The sequence below is a fragment of the Mus pahari genome, chromosome 14, assembly GCF_900095145.1.
Source record: "Mus pahari chromosome 14, PAHARI_EIJ_v1.1, whole genome shotgun sequence".
Classification (NCBI taxonomy): Eukaryota; Metazoa; Chordata; class Mammalia; order Rodentia; family Muridae; genus Mus; species Mus pahari.
Genome location: NC_034603.1, coordinates 8,369,847 through 8,379,560, shown reverse-complemented (window position 1 = coordinate 8,379,560; position 9,714 = coordinate 8,369,847).

Genomic DNA, 9,714 nt, shown 5'->3' with positions numbered 1-9,714 from the left:
TCTCTCTCTCTCTCTCTCTCTCTCTCTCTCTCTCATCGATAAGCACTTTGCAATGCCTCTTCCTCTAGGTCTCTGAAAATATAATCTTTGTGGTGTTGCTGTTCTCAAGCATTCTTCTTAGAGTAATTCTGCTGATTCTTTTCCACATCCTTTTTCTCTTTATGATATGTGTTAATATTTGTAATTTTCTTTGCATTCATTTTCCTGTTACATGTCTATAACCCTAGGAAGGCAAGTACTTTAAAATTTTATTTATGGTTGTATCTCTACAGATGAAATTACCAAATAGTGTCTTAGTAAGCTTTTCATTACTATAACAAATAACTAATGCAATAAATTTATTTTAAAAATCTTCCTTTTGTTTCATAGTTTAGGAGTTTTTAGTCTGTGGTTGATTGGCTTAATTGCTTTCACACCTGCAATAAGACAGTCTGATACAGCAGGAGTATACTCAATTCATACATGCCTAAGGAGGAAAGATATGAAAAGTAACAGAAAATGGTCCCACAACCCATATTTCCCTACAAGAGCTTATGTCAGGAGACACAAGGACCTCCCACTAGATAGAACTTATTGAAGATTCTGCCGGTTCTCAATAGCAGTATGCTGGAAACCATGTCTTGGCCTCAAAAGATAGTGAAGATCTATGCCTTAGCATGCAGGAGCCAGAAATGGTTCAGACAAGGTAGGCAAACAAGAATAGGAACAGACTGCAGGGGCATCGACCCTAGACTAGTAACTCAAATTCACAGTTGAATTGCAGAGAATAGTAAATCCAACCATTATTAGTTTAGAAAACAATTTTTGTTGTATGGTTATTTTGTTTTTGCTTTCAAGAAAGTACTAACTGCTCTATTTATCCTAATTCACTATTTAATCATGCAAATAATACTAATGAATAAGCTATCGCTATAAAATATGTATTTTATCAAGTAAGACTAAAAAACTACTGAAGGGAATATTAATAGCCATGATTCATCTACATAATTCCAAGGTTATATTGTTCACCTACCAAACAGTTTGACCTACCATTTGAGGAAAAGTCAATGATATCCCTAATATGAAAACAGTATTTTTCAGATACCTGGGGATTTTCTCTTTAGAAGAATATATAGTTATGAGAATGTCAACTGTTTTGGCTACTGTATCTTATTAGCTTGGCTAAATTTTAATGAGAACTTGAAGTTGTGTGGTGCAAAAAACAGTAATTTATGCCTCACTTAACTCTGCCAGTTTTGGTGCAAATAATTAGATCATAGTAACTAAATGTGGGAGTTCAACATAGAGAACTGAAAACAGCTCTGATAGCAAGCTATTTAAACAAAGTGGAATTTTTTCTGAACTGCAACATTGAGCTGTGGGTGTTAGAGCCATTACTGTGTACTGCCCCTTACATAATCAGCACTAAACAGAACCACTTCAGGTTCCTCCCAGAAACTATTTTCCTCCTACATGAAATTATAGGTCTGTCCCTCTATGATATATTCATTGGACCATATTTCAACGGATATTTCATATTTCAACAATAAAGTCTCCAGTAAAACCTTATAGAAAAAGCTCCTTTTATTAAAGAAGAATTTGTAAAATATCCCCAGTAATCTGGGAAAATGTAGACACAGATTGTCAGTATATGAACAGATTCTTATACATATGACAAGATTTTCAAAAATAATTACAATATGCTTAAAAATAAAAACAACTCCCCTATAAAGGTTCTCTCCACTCCAGGAATGGGAGGAATGAGTCACACCTTCATCCTATAATTCTTTATTGATTATCTTACATGTCTCTGGGTCCCAGATGGGGTGTTAGCAATCAAAGATAAGAAACCCCAGGAGGCCCTCGGTGTTTATTAGGTGAGTCAGACATATATATGCAGAGAACATCTCTGTTCCTAACATTAAGAATAGATGAGCCCTATAGATCCTGCCCATCTTTCCAAGTACCATTACACCTGTGTCTGAATACTACAAGTAGCACATGAAAATTTATATTGTCTGATGCCTTCATATCTACTGTCCTCAATTCCTAAACCAGATGAATGCATATTGTGTAATATGAAACCATGATCTGTTAGTATTGTTGTACATTTAAAAATCCCAGCACTGTGAGAGATTCAGAGTAGACTCAAATCCCTGAATAAATAAACAGTCATGGTTGCATTCAATCTAGGTCATAGCGCAACTGAATTGTGCTTCCTATTAAAATGTCAAGGTAAGAAATCTAAATCATGTAACTTTTGATCATGTGTTACTTTAAAATAACAACTTCCTAAATTCTAACTCCTTCCTTTTAAAATACATTTACCCACATTGGTTTTCATTATCAAATAGTTTATAATTTCTCTGTTCATTTTCTTTTATCAAGACACACCCCAGTAGATTGGAAGCTCCATGGGGATAGGGATTTTTTTTTTTTACTTAATTATTTCACAGGAGGGGACTTCTCAGTGTTAGAAGCATGTACTGTTCTTCTTAATGATTTGTTTTTATTCTTTTAAATCACAAATGATTAAAACAGTGCCCGATCCACAAAAAGTGTGAGACAGATATTCACAGAGTGAAAGGAAAAATAATTACCATCTTCAAAAATGTCAGTGCAGTTTTCATTACACGTGGGAAATATATGAGGAATGTAAATATAAACATTATTTCCCTATAAGTGAAGAAATTAATGAGAATAATGACTTTTAATAGGATCACAAGTTCCCTGACCTATTCTAATATATGTGTGCAGAATTAAGATACATGTAAAACTCATTAATAAATTGAAAATAAGACTGCATCTTAAAAAGCATATATATGCTTTATATATATATGCATATGTATAATATATATATATATATATATATATATATATATATATATATATGGTGCTTTAATTATTTTCTCTCCATGTGAAGACTCATAATCCATTTATAGCCTTGCTATAATTGATGTTTTATTAACATTGAGGTAGTATTGGCATTTTTGTGTATATTGATGGTCAGTCTCAGTCATAATTCTCGCTGGTTATTGCTAATTGAAATCGGCAACAGGACTAACATTTGGAATGAGAGATAAGTCTAAATGGCCAAAGCACATTTCCTTTCAGATAATTTTTCTCAACAACCTCATACTGCCATGTAAATTCTTTTCTGGCTTGTTCCTACTCAGTGAATTCTGGTGCTAGGATGAGCAAAGAATGCTTCCATGCTATAAGGTTACACAACTCAGGGTGTTTGTTACCTTGCGTCCCAGTTGTTGCTGTATGGACGAGACTCAGGTGTCAAGATGAATCATCTGCCCCAGGTTAGAGTGGAATTAGGGTTAGAATCAGGACACTTTGTGCTCTATCTGCGATGTCTTTCCCCACTGGCATAGCAGCTTAAAGACAGATCCTGAAGCTACCATTGAGGAGCAAGAACACAGTCACAGTCACAGGAATTGTCCGTGTATCAACTAGTAACTTCCGAGGACCTTCTCCTAGTATTACCATGCCCCTTATACTTAGTTCAAATGCTTGCTGTCAGAATTTTGAAACTCTTAATTTGAACAAGCTCCTTAGTACTTTCGTTTTGCACTCAATTCTATAAATTAAAACAGTAATCTGACTGAATCAGCAATTTAGCATGGTAATGATGAAGAAAAATTTCACTTTGGTTGTAGTATATTGAGTATTTTTCTTTTGGAAAATATATACAAGCCAAATAAATGTACTACCAACGACGGATATATGCTAGACATCCCTTCATGTAACCCCATATAATGTGAACAAAATCTCACTGAGAGTCCCAAACAAAGGCTCCTTGGTGCCGTTCATTCCAATTTATCTTCTTTTTGAGGACTTCCTTCTCTCTCAAAAACAACCTCCAGGGAATCCTTCATCATTTTACTTTTTTTGGTTTTTTGTTTCTTTGTTTTGTTTTTCGAGACAGGGTTTCTCTGTATAGCCCTGGCTGTCCTGGAACTCACTTTGTAGACCAGGCTGGCCTTGAACTCAGAAATCCACCTGCCTCTGCCTCCAGAGTGCTGGGATTAAAGGCGTGTGCCACCACGCCCAGCTCCCATCATTTTACTTTTAAAAATACATTAAAAGTTATTTCTCAGCCACTTAACCTCCTTCAGACCATAACTGAGGCAAATGGGGACTGTATGCCAAATAAGTGGTTGTTATGAAGAAGCAACAAACTGAAGTGTGACAACATGGTTTTTTGTTTTGTTTGCTTCTTTTTTCCTACTAATATTTTTCAGTGTTAGAAAATAGTGGAGTTGTGACCTTTTCGGTCATATATAAAAACACTTATGTTAATAAATTATGTACAGAATTTTTATCTCTTTAACTGTATGTCCTCGAGGAAGAGGCTCTAACAACTTTGTAGTACAAGAATATTTATCCCAAGTGAATTCTGTTACATTCTTTTAAGATACAAAGTGTTATTTTTGCACCTGCTGTATTCCCAAGGGATTTGACTTAAATAAACAAAGGCCTAGAACAATGTATTTTAACTACTTCACCATCCCTCTAGACCTCTCAGAAAATCCTAACCAGAAAGTAATGTTATGGGCTGGGCTAGGTTCTCAAATGGGATTGCAAAGTTGGAAGACAGAAATGTTTAGGGAAAGGAGCCTGTTTCCCCCCCTTCCACCTTCTCCTGTGGTGGATTCTGCCTTCTGGTGATTTAGCTATTTAAATCTTGCCTGTTGTTTCCTAGTGAAAAGAGTATTTTATATGTTAGCTAAACATTATTGCATTATGTAGTCTTGTCAATTATTGTTCTTGTAAGTGACTGTGATAGATCATTACATACAAAGCAGATATTTGAGTTATAATGATCAGAGTTAATCAGAGAATGCAGGCACCATCAAGCCATTGCACAGCACTTGCTAGCTGTCGATTTTAACAGATTGAGAGTTTCATATCTTCTAGTATTGCTACTGTCTTGTTTCTCCATATTCTTTTTAAGTGCAAGTTATTTAAATTTTCTCTAATAATAGCCTTAAGAAGGAATCTATTTACCTTTTATCTCCCATCCCTGTAGATTATTGGAAATAATAAAGAGAGTCAAGTTTGATTCTGGTTTTATTTTTTTTTTTTTAAGCAATGAATTAACAACCTTTTAAGTTTGGCCAATTTATTTTTGTTAGGAAAGTGAGAATCTGACCAAGATATTCATGAGCTATCCCTAGCCCAGAGATAAACATGGATGTCAACTTTCAATAATGTAATTGATTTATTCATTATCTTCTGAAATAACTCCGAGTATCTTCAGGCATTTTGGTATGCACAACAAAAAGTACTTTTTTATAGGTAAAGTGTCACATGTATGTTCTGAACTTGCAAGCTAGAAAATGTCTTTCTGAACAGATGCTCAGTTTAGTTAGGGTTTTATTGCTATTAAGAGACACCATGACAAATACAACTCTTTGAAAGGAAAGCATTTCATTTCATTTCATTTCATTGAGGCTAGCTTACAATTTCAGAGGTTCAGGCTATTACTATCATGGTGGGAAGTACAGCAGCCTGCAGGCAGATGCTGGAAGAGCCAAGAGTTCTGCATCTTGATTGGAAGGCAACCAGGAGAAGACTCAATTCTGAAGACAGCCAGGAGAAGCATATCATTTTTACTGGTCAGAACCTCAACATAAGAGGCCTCAACACCCACCTTTGCAGTGACATACTTTCTCCAACAAGGCCACCCCTTCTCTACTAAGGCCACACCTGCTGGTAATTTCATTCCCTTTGGCAAAGCATTCAAACACCACATGAACACAAACTGGTTCAACTCATTGAGAAGTAACAACAGCATCATCCCAAAGTCCAACTCTACATAATGAATGCTGTTGTTTAAGTTGGAGCTTTGAATCACACCTTATTCCTGGGATGGCCTTTCACAGGGACATTTAAGGGATGTTTCTAATTATGTCAGTAAGCATGGTTTATGCCCATCATCCTTCAGTCAAAAACTATTGTTAGATATTCAGAAAAGCTTGCTGTAAAACTGTGCATGGTGATACATTAATGCCAATACTCAAAGGAAGTTGGCAGGTAATTGAAGTCAACATAGACTAGAAAGAAAGACCCTGTTCCTGAAAAGGTTGATATTATTTCTTCATTAACACATTTATCTTGCCAACAGAGGCACTAAAACTTACGAAAGAATTGTATAACTTCCATAGTAAATATCTGAATGTAATGATCATTTTTAAAATTAAGTTTGATTATATTTAAATATAATCAAAGTGAACTAAGTCCGATGATGCTAAAGATTTTGTTACCTATCTCGTATGCCATCAGTTTGTTTTATGTAAAATTCATTTATAAAGTTAGAAGATTTAGGAGGAAGTAGAAAGTTAATAGGGCTAGTTCATATATGGTAATGATATTATGATTCAGATTTTTATTTAGTTGCACTGGGGTCATATTTAAAATGGGTCCAATAGACTTAGGCTGAATATGTACTATAACTGTTCATAGTTTCCTACATCAAAGTTACTTTTGGGGTGTTGATGAGATGACTTAGTGGATATAGGATTTGCTACTTGATATGAAGACCACAATTTGAATCTTCCAGAATCAACATAAAAAACCATGTATGGCATCATGTTTCTATATTCTTGTTCCTACAGCGATACCTGATTGGAAACAGGAGAATCATTTGTCCTTTAGACATATGCTATGCTCCCACACATACAGAGTGTAAACACACACACACACACACACACACACACACACACACGCACACAAACACATGCAGATAAGGATAAGTAGTTTATTCATTGGGGATGATAATGTATATCTGGAATAAGTCCTAGGTAAGGGAGAATGTGATGAGCAACTAAAGGATGCACGCTTTCCTTGTATTTATAATGACAAGATTTAAAGTAGTCAGAGATGTCATATTTAAAAGTGATAAACTGCATTCAAAGACATTTTGCTGTTAGGAATGACGAATGGCATATGTTTCATTTATCACTCAGTTTTCATTTGATGCTGAGAGCTTGCTCTGCCACCCAGATAAGCTCAGTACAAAAACATTCTCAGAATGCAATCATTTGTAATCCTTGAAAATTCCCCAGGAGCATGTATGGATGAGGGTAGTTGACTGCTACCTAAGCTTTCGTCTGGGTCTACAATTTATATGACTGGTTGACTTTCTTGGAGAATTTGCACTAGAAAACAACTTAAACTATATCCCCAGTATTCACTGTCCTAGATCAACCATGACTTTTACAGCTTAAGAACCTTGGAAAGTAATCAACTTAAAAAGGGTCATTTAACAAGTTAGTGCTCAAAATTTGGATGAACAGATGTCCTAGTGTTACTTAGGACCTGCTGCTTGTACACTGCCAAATTTTAAGATATTATGAACAACATATACATTTGAAAACAACCTAAATTTATTGAATATTACGATCTTAAAAATTTTTACATATGCATTGAAATTTAATATTAAGAAAAACAGTAAACTATATTATAATGCATATGAAAACATCTCTGAAATAATTATTTGATTCAGAAATGAGTCTACTGCTACCTTCTTAAATACCTTTGCTTTATCTGAATGCTTAACCCCTAGAATTCAAGAAATGAAATTAATTTTTTGTGTGCCAATATTAAGAGGTAGCTTCTTAAAGGGTGACTAGTCCTTACAAAGGAACAAAGGGAATGTATATATATATATATATATATATATATATATATATATATATCCACATAAGTACCTTGCAAGGTGGTGCTATCTATGATTACAAGACCCTTGCCAGATACCCAATATACTGAAATCTTTAATTCTGACAGCAAGCAATCCATTAATTTTATTTATAAATACCTGTAAATACTCGTGCACTTTGTTTTATGTGTTCAATCAAATTAAGATAACATTGCTAGTAAGTAGATCATAGTATTTGTTGTAATAAAGTCCTAAGTAGGTAGAAGAAGCTTAAAAAGTTAGAAGGTGTACTTAGAGGAAAGGGCTTCAGCACCCCAATGGAATGTTAAGGGGAATTTTACAAGGAACCAGCAAGAAGCTGTGGTGACCACAGTTTATTCTTCTTAGCTATAGTCATGCTCAGAATGTTGGTAGAGGAAATAAGGATCATTTTGATGACAGTCAAGCCACAATAAAAGACAAGCTAATGGAAAGCTGCAAGAAGGCCATTCCTTAGACTGTGATTCAATTCTAATGTTTTCTGGAGGGAAACTTACATGATAACTGGATGTTTGACAGAAGAACTATGTAAGGGTATTAAAGATTTAAGAAGTAAGAAACAAAATGAAGACTAAAAATTGTACTTACTGTAATATTTACAAAGCAGTAAAATTTTACTCCTTATTATAAAGTATATGTGATATATATCTATGTCTATAGACAAACAGACAGATCAGTATTCGTGGAGGCTATATAAAAGCAAGCACTGGGTCCTCTGGTCCTGTATAAGTGCTGGGAATGCAACCTCTGCAAGAAAGCTCACTTGTAATTGTGGAGTAGTTTCTCCACACCCAAGTTCTCAGCCTTGCCATGACATAAAGAATGAAGAGTGTTGTGAGAACAGTAGTGGGGCCCAATCAATGTTTTATATGGAGATTGATTGGGATAGAAATTTATCTCAATTAAAACCAACCTTGAGTCTCACCATTATAAATGGTACTTAGAGAATTCGAGGAGGATGTTGGGACAAGTAGTTGAAGGAATAGTGGGACTTAATGGACTTATTTTCTTGGCAAGAACAACATAAATGGGGTTCAGAGGGGCATTCTGTGTTCTGAATGTTATCTCTCATCATCATATGTTGAAATGTACTAACAAATGGAGTTGCATTAAGACATGACCTTGAGGTCACACTGTTCTACTTACATAAAAGAGGGCTCTTTGGGGGGACTTGGAATAGTGGCCTGGATAGCCGTAGAAGAGTCTGTAGGCTGCAACAGTGAATCCTTCCTTTTTTTTCCCCCTCACTTTTAATTTTTATATTTGAAAAACAAAACGTTTACTAATATATATATATATATATATATATATATATATATATATTACTAATATATATAACTGATGTGAATGAAAAATCTATCTGTAGAACCCAGCACTAATATAACAGGGTTCACAAATGCACCCTTCAATTTTCTAGAAGCTACATTGCAAAAGGGAAGAAAAAGAGATTAAATGGATTTTTATAATGCATTTTCTTGGCCAATGTATCAAAATGTCTTAACTTCAACATAAAATCAATGTAACAGTATTAACGAGATATTTTATCCTGCTAAGTCATTGAAGCATAGTGTGTATTTTAATCTTACAATAGTTCGCAGTTGGTATTAACACCATTGCAAATGCCCCCTAACCACAGATGAATTCTGGCTACAGTATTGAGTAATGTGGTCCCAAATAATGACTTTTAATCATTTCTTGAATTAGGACACTAGGAATGACTTTATCAAGGAGAAGACTTACTATGATCACTGCACACAGGAAGACTTGTACAAGCACCTCCACTTTATGATATTATTAAATTTTTCACCTAAATGAATGTGTACTGCTAAGTTGTTATAGAAACCTCAAAACATTAACAATAGAGACCTTTAGTAAGGAGTATATACATTACACCTATTTTATAACAGTACAAAAAGGACAAGCTCACAGGAGCATATATAAATAAAGCTTATATGTTACTAATTGAAAGATAGATTACATCTGCATTTTTCATAATAAATATTTCTGAGAAGAAAATAAAACAA